The 9,687-nt window shown below is 42.8% G+C and overlaps 1 long non-coding RNA gene across 1 annotated transcript; it reads left to right on the forward strand.

Moving 5' to 3' along the window:
* The first annotated feature begins 405 nt into the window (after positions 1-405).
* LOC138920363 (uncharacterized) lies at positions 406-6,086 on the forward strand. Its single transcript, XR_011431421.1, has 6 exons — positions 406-1,414; positions 2,507-2,569; positions 3,319-3,446; positions 3,913-3,951; positions 4,343-4,441; positions 5,868-6,086. It is a non-coding gene; the product is annotated as an uncharacterized lncRNA (long non-coding RNA).
* The last annotated feature ends 3,601 nt before the right edge of the window (positions 6,087-9,687 follow it).

The raw sequence follows: 9,687 nt of genomic DNA on the forward strand, positions 1-9,687 counted from the left end.
GGATCCTGGGCTGGACCTACACCACTCATCAGACATGCTGCGGTGGCAACCCACATATAAAGTGGAGGAAGGTTGGTGCAGATGTTAGCTCAGGGCTAATCTTCCTTAGCAAAAAAAAAAAAAAGAACACTGAATGTAGAGCACAGTGCCTCCACTCTTAGCACTCTGGACATGTCTGCTTTTGTTTGATTTTGCTATTCAACAAAGAAGAGCCTCAAGCACTGTCTGTCCCTGTGCCCTGGAAAACCAGTGACACTAGAGCTCGACAGTTCATCTAATCCATTACCTCATTTGGACCCACAGTCACAAGCACTGAGAATCGAGTTTGAAAGAGATAGTGAGAGGTGAGATAAAGGGTGTAAAATGACAAGAAAGGTTGAGGGCGTGTTTCTGGTTTGTTCTCAGGGAGCATGGGGCTGATGGCTTGCTGCGTGGGGCACAGAGAGGTGACACGGGGCTCTCCCTATATTGCTGGCTGCAAGAGGACCCATTGATCACTGGGCAGCGTCCGACCCAGTTAACAGCGCAGAAAATGATGATGTACTTGGGCCAGGAGAGAAGGACTTTCTGGATTTTTCTGGGCACGGCCACTGTCAGTGTTTCTGAGAAGAAGAATCTGGCATGTGGTTCATCTCACCTTGGCGTTTGCCATAAAGGAGTCAGGGAAAACAAAAGGCCTCACAAGACAGTCACGTGGCCGTGGTTCGTCCCATGACAGGCCCAAGTTTGAGGGGAGAGGGGCCCTGGAAGCCTGGACTGGTCCTAGATCAACTTTGGTCCTTGGGCCTTAGGGAGCAAACGTCATTAATCCATTAACCCAGTTTTCAGCTGGCAAACCCTCTCTCCACTCTCAGTCTCTGTGCTTTGGATGAAACTAACTTTATCGCTGTCTCCAGGGAGTGGGTGTGGTATTGAAGCCTGGCCAATCAGAGCATCACATTCTTCAACCCAGTGATAGGTTCAGAAATGGGCTTGTGACCCTATCAGAGCCAAAGAGGTACAACGAAAATCTGTTTTTAATGACTTTCTTGAGCTATAACTTACATACCATAACATTCATGCCTTTGGAGTATACAATTCGATGATTTTTGGTAAATTTACAGTGTAACGATCAGAGCAATTTGGTTCGAGAACATTTCCGTAATTCCAAAAAGATTCCTCATGCCCATTTGCAGACATAAGGAGACTTTAGCTGAGGAGTTGGGAGAGATTCCCACATTCCTTTCGGCTGGGCCTGTTTACAGTAATGACAACAAAAGCCTGGAGCTACAAGGCGCCATCACATAGAACCTGAGAATGAAGCAATAACTGCAGAAAGGGGAACCAATAGACGGAGAGAATCTGAGTCCTGAGGTCATTGGCTGAGACGCTGATCAAGCTGAACCTGAAGCCGGTGCTTCCCCTGGACTTTCAGGTACATGAGCCAAGAATTTCCCTTTAGTCTGAAGCCAGTTTGACTTGGGATTTTTTCCATCTCTTGCAGTGGGAAGGATACTAAGTGACTCCAAAAATTATTGACTAGACGCTAAGGACTAAAGTGGAAACCTTTATTAATTAGATATGCAGATAAAAAGGCCCATCTTCAGATCTGTTGTCATTAGAGAATTATTTTATACATGGCCACAGAGCCATTTTACAAATGAGGATTCAGCCTTGCCGAGGTAAACTGCTTAACCAGGATACATAGCAGAATCTGAGTAAGTCCTTGGCTCTGTGTAACCCTGAATTTGATCCTTTCTTCCTCAAATCATCATACCTTTTATAAGATATTTAATATGTGAAAGATCTTATTCTAAGTATTTTGCAAATAATAACTCACTTAATCTTCACAACTATCCTATGGGTAGGTACTGTTTATTATTCCCATTTTACAGATGAGGAAACTGAGGTGTAAAGAGATTAACTTGTCCAAGGTCACACAGCTTGTAAGTAACAGAGGCAAGACTTGGACACAGGCACACTGGCTGCAGAGGCCATGCTCTTAAGCCGTGCACTGGACTGCCTCTAGTAAATTTTTTTTTATTTTGAGGAAGATTAGCCCCGAGCTAACATCTGCTGCCAAACCTCCTCTTTTTTTTGCTGAGGAAAACTGGCCTTGAGCTAACATCCACGCCCATGTTCCTCTACTTTATATGTGGGATGCCTGCCACAGCATGGCTTGACAAGCGGTGCGTAGGTCCACACCGGGATCCAAAACAGCAGACCCTGTGCTGCCAAAGCGGAATGTGCAAACTTAACTGCTGTGCCACTGGGCCAGCCCCAACCTCTAGTAAATTAAAATTAACCTACCATCAGCCTTTGATCAGAATTCCATTGGTCTTTCATTCAGAGGCACTGCCCTTTTCTGAACTTTTATTCATTATAAAAATAAAAAGCAAACAAAAACTGCAAATGTTTTCTATATTCTATAAGCTCTTCAGTTATGTAAGAATTTTTATCTAGCTAATTTCAGAGTCATAAACTTTTGAGCTTCTTACAGCTCTCGTTTGCCCTTCTCAATACACAGTGCAAGTAAGGACTACTGGCAGCAAAAGTCTTATTTTATGCCTTCCTGTGATGGAAAAACTAGGTGAGTGCTCTGCCGTGTTAATTTTTAACTGATATTTAATGATATAGTAATTGATATTTAATATTATAATCTAGTATGAAATTTTACCTTTCATATCAGTCAACTAACAAAAAACATGAAAGACCTGGAATTTAACAGCCCACTTATAGAAACAAAATATACACATATTAAAAGTAACATAAATCAGTGTTGTCTGATTTCTTTTCTTTTCTTTTTTTTTTGGGTGAGGAAGATTGGCCCTGAGCTAACATCTGTGCCAACCCTCCTCTATGTTTTATGAGGGATACTGCTACAGCATGGCTTGACCAGGGGTGTATAGGTCTGCACCTGGGATCCGGATCGTGGATCCCAGGCCAATGAGGCAGAGTGAGTGAACTCAACCACTATGCCACCGGGCCGGCCCCTTCTCTGATTTCTTGAAATCACAAGACGTGTGAACTGCTTCAGAAGCTCTGAAATGCGACTTGAATGTAACCTCCTGTATTCTTCTACATTTTCACATACATTATCTGAGTTGATCCTTTCCTAAGCCGTGTGGTTGGGCAGGGATTATCAGGTGAATAGACACTGTCGTTTTTAAGGCAGTACCATGGAAAGCCTTCATTTCTATGTGGGAGAGTGACACGGTCTTTTAGAAAGTCAGCTGGCGGATGCATCTAGGATGGTTGTGGGGGGGATTGTAGACAGGGAGAGCCGTTTAGGAGGCTGCTCTTACAAATACCTTAAATATATTTCCTCTATAAATATAGGGAGTCTGTACCACCTGGACTGAAGACTGACTTGGATCTCGGGGCCAACAGAACTTTGTTCCAAGTTCCAAGGCCATCGTTGGAATCAGTGGGTCATTAACAGCGCACTAGAGGGCACTGAGCTAAAGGTGGTGGCAGATGCATGGCATGTGCGTGCTGGAGGGTAGGAGTGTGGGTGGAGGAACTGATGGTGGAACCTGCACGAATTATTCTGGGCAAGTCTGCTCAGTCTTCAAATGATGGAGGTGGGTCACAGCCGGTCTGCTCGTGATCCCTCATGGCAGAAGGTGGCCTGGTACCCACAGGAGGCTAGGGGACAGAGCTCAGCAGCCCCTTCCAGTTTTATTTTTTGAATTCTTGTGGAATTTGCATTTCACACCCTAACAAAGGGTGTGCCTCCTTGGGGATTCATGAAAACTTGACAAGAAATCAGCATTGTCCCCATCAAACCTAGGCCCCACTTTTCCAAGCTCTCATTTCCAGGTTTCCTCTTCCGTGGCTTTGCGTGGTTTCATATTTATCTCGTAAGGAATCAGTCAGTGTGGCCACTAACTCCCTTCAAACTCAGTACAAACCAGTTCCTCTCCTGCACAGGTCCCTGCACATATGGAAGCGCACAGGGGCACGGTTTGGGTAAGTTGCATGCATTTTGGTTGGGGGTTTTCCTGCAGTCAATGGTCTGCCCTCACCCTGTGCAATGCGGCAGGAATGTGAGGCCTGAGAGGCAAGGAGGGCAGAGCTGCTGGGGAGGGAGCGGCTTCACAGCCGGCAGGGAGGTGAGGGCCTCACAAGTAACAGCAGGTTTCCTCCGCCTTTGCTGCCCATTCATGCTCCAAGAGGAAGAAAAGAAACAAGGGAAAACTTTCATTCGCCCTCAGATTATTTTATTCCAACTTGGAGAGAGAAGGCCTGGATTTGAGCCCTGTTTCTGCCACTTCTGAGTTGTTTGAACTTGATAGTGAGCTGATCTGTTACCGCAGCTGTGAAGGGAGCTCCAGTAATGTCTTTCCTGTCTCATTCACAGGATTATTGGGAGAATGCATGAGTCAATGGCTACGGAAAATGCTGCACACCTACTCTGTGAAGAGGGAAGCGCCAAGAACAACTGCCACTTTCATTTGGGGTCAGGATTCTTGATTCCTGCTATCTGTTGACGTCTATAATCTTGGTGTTATGCTTACAAGGGAGAGCCTCAAGCGGTATTAAGTATATTATTTTAAGAATGATGTGGCTTCTGGCATCATATTTTGAAAATCAAAGATTGTAATTTTAGGGATAATGGAATACTCAAAAGGGAGTATTCTGTAAAGCTGAGGGTGTATGGTCAGCAGAGAGATATTCTTTACAAACAGTGGACTACGAGTTAGGAGATGGCCTCAAGTCCCTCCCCCGTCAGTGATCTTGAGCCATTGTGGCAACACATTCTGGGCCTCGTCCCCCCCCATCTGTAAAATGGGGGTGTTTGACTCATTGTTTCTTAACTGGGGTGAATTCTGGAGTCACCTGGGAAGATCCCCAAAGGCAGAATTCTGGTTTTGTTTCTTGCTGTGTTTCTAAGGCATAGAAAAGTACTTGGCACAGGGTAAATACTCAATAAATATTTTTTTAATGAAGAAATAAAACTTTTAAAAAATTCACAGAGCAGGATCCAGTCCAGAAAGCTCACATCGTATGGGCTAGAAACTGTACATACATTTTGTAAAAGCCCTCTGGATCATTTTGCCAAGCACTCTGGGCTTAAGAACCACTAAACCCAACAATCCCCAAGGTTCCTTCCCTGAAGAATTGTCAGATTTAGCAAAGAAAAATGTAAGACATCCAGTTAAATTTGAATTTCAGATAAACAATGAAAATGTTTTAGTCTAAATATGTACCATGCACTATTTGGTTGTCGCAAAACTTGTAGAAAGATGACTAGGTAAGGCTTCTGCTTAGGCTGATGGTTAGAGGCAGAGGGTGGCACCTTGAAACTGGCCCAGATTTGGGAATCAGACAGATAATCTTGGTCTGAGTCTCTGCCCTGATTGTGTGATCTGAACAAATTGCTCAACTTCACTGGGCTTCGTAACTCGAGTGTCTATCCTGTAGAGCTGCTGAAAGTATTGGAGATATTACAGGAATGATGGTAGCAGGTATCTGATAACGTTTAGCTGTTTTTACTGTTGGTTTGAAGAAAGAAAGTCAGTATCAATGAGACCTTTGTTGACACACTGTCAACTAGCAAACTGGCATTCTGAAATGACCAAGATTATAGGTAATAGTTCTGGGCAGACCTGGGCAAAGTTAGAGGGAACGCTGATCTTCTTTAGAACAATACCTCTATGTGTGGGGGAACAAAACATACTAAAAATTAATAGATTATCCAGAATAAATAAAGGAAGGAAGTTCTTTCGTTTCATTCATTATAAAATGTCATTTGCTCAACTGACTTTTTCTAATGTCAAAGGTAAACATTTGTTCAGGTTTTACAGGGTCACTATACAGAGGGATAGACTATTATTTGGGCAGTGGAAGTACTTCAATCCTAACCTTGTTTCCCTCTCTTCTAGGTTAAAGACACAGTCTGTTTCTAGAGCTTCTGTTGTTTCTAGAAATTTCTAACGCATTTCTTCTGTTTAAAAAATACACATGCAACAAATATGAAATATTCATTAAAAGGAAACGGTTCTCTCTAGAAAAATCTATTTGGACAAAAATCTTTAGATAATTTCATTATCAAATGTGAAGAGCTACGGCTGGAAAATAAATTGACCATTACATTTTCAACTGAGCTACTCGGATATCAACTGCATACTTTAAGCCCCCTGTTGTTATTTCGTTGTCTATCCACCACATATTTATTGTTGAGCCTGTATTATATACTGGAGACTGTTCTAAGTGCTTGGGATCCTTAGTGAACAAAACAGACCCAAATCCTTGCCTCTGTGGAGCTTGTCTTCTGGGATAGAGAGAGAAACAGAAGCACCCTAGATAAGTGAGTTAAGTAGGATACAGATGGCGCAATCTGTTGGTGATGGAAGGAGCCGTGCTGATCTGGGGGATGAGAAGAGGGGCGTCAAGCACAAATGACCTAAGGCAGGAGCCTGCCTGGAGTGTTCCAAGAATAGCAAGGAGGCCAATGTGGCTGCAGTGGAGAGAGGACAGAGGGAGTAGAAGGAGAGAAGACCAAGTAACTATTATCCTAATCATGATAAAGGACTCCACGAATCTAACTTCCAGTTTTGAGTTTTAGTTTACTTACTCTGTGACTACAGGGAGATCCTGAACTGCTTACCTGGAATGGTGGTCCTTAACTTGTAAAACATGGGTAGGTTAGAGATTTACTTCACAAAACTATGACTAGAGGGAATCAGTATATAGCTTAGTGATGATGTATGTGCTTTAATGGATGGATCTGAGTTCACAGTCTGACTTCCTTACTTGCTAGAGGTGTGCCCTTGGGCAAGTTCCTTCAACTCTCTGTGCTTCAAGTTCCATCTCTATGAAATAAGGCAACTAAAATTACCCCCTTTCAAACTGTGAGGGTTAGAGGAGAGGGTCTGTGTAAAATGCTTAGCACAGAGCTTGGCACATAGAAAGTACTAAATAAATATCATCATTATTTCTTGAAAAGTATAATTAGGAGGATTAGGTACTTTGAAATATCTATTTAATATTTAATATCAAAACATGTTTTCAGTAAAAGTGTCTTATTATTGTTATTACTAGTGGTAGCGAGCCTCCAAGATGATCCCCAATGATCCCTGTCTCTGAGTATTCACACCCTTGTATAGTCCCCTCCCACATTGTACCAGGATTGGTCTATGTGACCATAGAATATGGCAGAAGTGATGGTATGTCACTTTTGAGATTAAGTTATAAAAGACACTGTGGCTACCATCTTAGTCATTCATTCTCTCTCTCAATCATCACTTGTTCTGGGGGAAGCCAGCTGCCATGTCATGAGCAGCCCTAGGGAGAGGTATCCCTTATGGAGAAGTCCACGTGACAAGGAACTGAGGCTTTTTGCCAACACCATGTGCGTTAGGGCCTCCTTGGAAGTGAACCCACTAGCCTTGGTCAAGTCTTCAGATGAAAGCAGCCCTCACTGACGTCTCGACTGCCGCTTCATGAGACCCTGAGGCAGAACTATGCAGCTAAGCAGATCCCAGATTCCTGCCCCTCAGAAACTGTGAGATGATAAATGTTTGTTGTCTCAAACTTCTAAGTTTTGGGGTAATTTGTTTATGCAGCAATAAATAACTAATACAATAGTTTACATATATATATAAACAAACAATAGTTATACATATATATAAACAGACAATAGTTTATATATATAAACTTGTAAGTTTATATGTTTTAATTAACTTTTGAATGTAAAGAATTTATTGGACCTGAACTTATTTCTATCGCTTTGATTTTTAAAAATCACTGGTGATCCTTGGCACCTTAGGAGCATTTATTTTTTACATAGTTGTTATCAGCATATATATTGGTGTATACATTCTACCTTGTATTTCATGTTTAGAATCATTTCATATGTACCTTTTTATTGGCTCTATAGCATTCTTCCCTACTGCTATGTCGCATCATCTCAAACATTCCCTGTTGTAGGACATTTGAGTTAATTTCAGTTTTCAAAATAATAACAAAATAATAACTGGTACAATAAAAACAGTGCCAATTAGCTGGGCAATGTGCTGAGGGTTAAATAGACAAGCTCCCTGTTCTTAGGTACATAGAAGACAGACAGCACAGAGGGGGCGAGTCCTAAGGCACACAGACTACCCACAGATGTTGAACACATGCATTCGTTAGACAAGCAAACTGCCCTTTAGGCCGACCTAAGACGGTGAGTGTAAAGAAGCTGGATGAACTTATTTGTTAAGATGATAATAATAATAATAATAGCTTTCGAGAATGCTGTGATTCCTGGAGAAATATAGGAATGACACTAGACAATAAAACCTTGGAAAAATCCTATAAGCGATTGCCTTGGCTCCAAGTCTCAAAGCAGAATTTCAGAGAGGGTACCCCTGAACTAAACCATTGTCCCCAGACTGTGTGTCTGCCCCTTCCCTTTTCAGCATTCTCCTCCCCTCCTTTAGCTGTGCTTTGTCAGGCTCCACAATTGTGGCAGGAAGAGAAAAGTCGCCTAAGCCCTTCTTTGTTGAAATTCAGCTCTATGTTGTACGTACCAGGTCTCCTTTGAACACAGCGTTCATTAAAAGGCTCCATGTAACCAGATCCTATGAGTAGGAGCCATCATTTCTCCAACTTGGGTGTTTCTGGTGCTCAACTGTTGACTTTACTCACCTTCCTAACAGGGTTTTGAGGGCCACCAGGTATGCAAGCCACCTTTACATTTAAAAAATAATTCATGATTGAAGGGAGCTACACTTAATATACCAGTGAGCACTGGACATAACTAACTCTAAAACTTCATTAGTCTATGCCTGTGCCCATCAATCTATTGAACCAGATGTAGCCCTGCCAGTAGGGGGAAAAGTTAACACTTCTTTAGTGACAAGACTGAGGTTGTATTGACATCAGCATTTCTGATTAGGTTTCAGCTGTGGTAATCCTCAGTTGAATGTGGGGCAGCCTCCTTCCCTCCCCTTCGTCCACGGAAGGCTCCCCTCCCCGGTCAGCTTCACTCACACAACCTTCAATTTTATCTGCCATTAAAAGTTTGCCTGATGAAAGGGCTTTGAGGCTGAAAAGACAGCCCAGTTGTTTGAAAACTACTGAGTTAGAGAATGGTGCTTTGAGGTCAAGGTTAAAAGGTCACTGGGGGGGTTGGCCTGGTGGTGTAGCATTTAAGTGCACATGTTCCACTTCGGCGGCCCCGTGTTCACTGGTTCGGATCCCAGGTGTGGACACAGCACCGCTTGGCAAGCCATGCTGTGGTAGGCGTCCCACAAATAAAGTAGAGGAAGAGGGGCACCGATGTGAGCTCAGGGCCAGTCTTCCTCAACAAAAAGAGGAGGACTGGCAACAGATGTTAGCTCAGGGCTGATCTTCCTCAAAATAAAAAAAAGGTCACGGGATCAGGTTTTCCTTGCCAAGGGAGAAAAAGCTTCAGTGGCAATGACTCAGTGCAAAGTTATCACTAACATAATTTTAAAAAACAAAAAAACCCGTAGTGCACTTGCTGTCCTTGCTGGAAGTGATCAATGCTGGGTTCTACCTCTGCACTCCAGCAACCTGTGTTCGAATCCTGCCTCCACGACTTAGCACTGTGGCTTCCTGCAGATATGTGAATCTCCCTAAATCTCCATCTTCATTTCTGCAAAATGTGGATAATAGTCACACCTGCCTCACAGAAGAAGTAAGTTCTCGATAGGGGTTATCAATTATTAAAATGATATTGTTTTAATTATAATA

The sequence above is a fragment of the Equus caballus genome, chromosome 23 (assembly GCF_041296265.1).
Source record: "Equus caballus isolate H_3958 breed thoroughbred chromosome 23, TB-T2T, whole genome shotgun sequence".
In the NCBI taxonomy this organism is placed as follows: domain Eukaryota; kingdom Metazoa; phylum Chordata; class Mammalia; order Perissodactyla; family Equidae; genus Equus; species Equus caballus.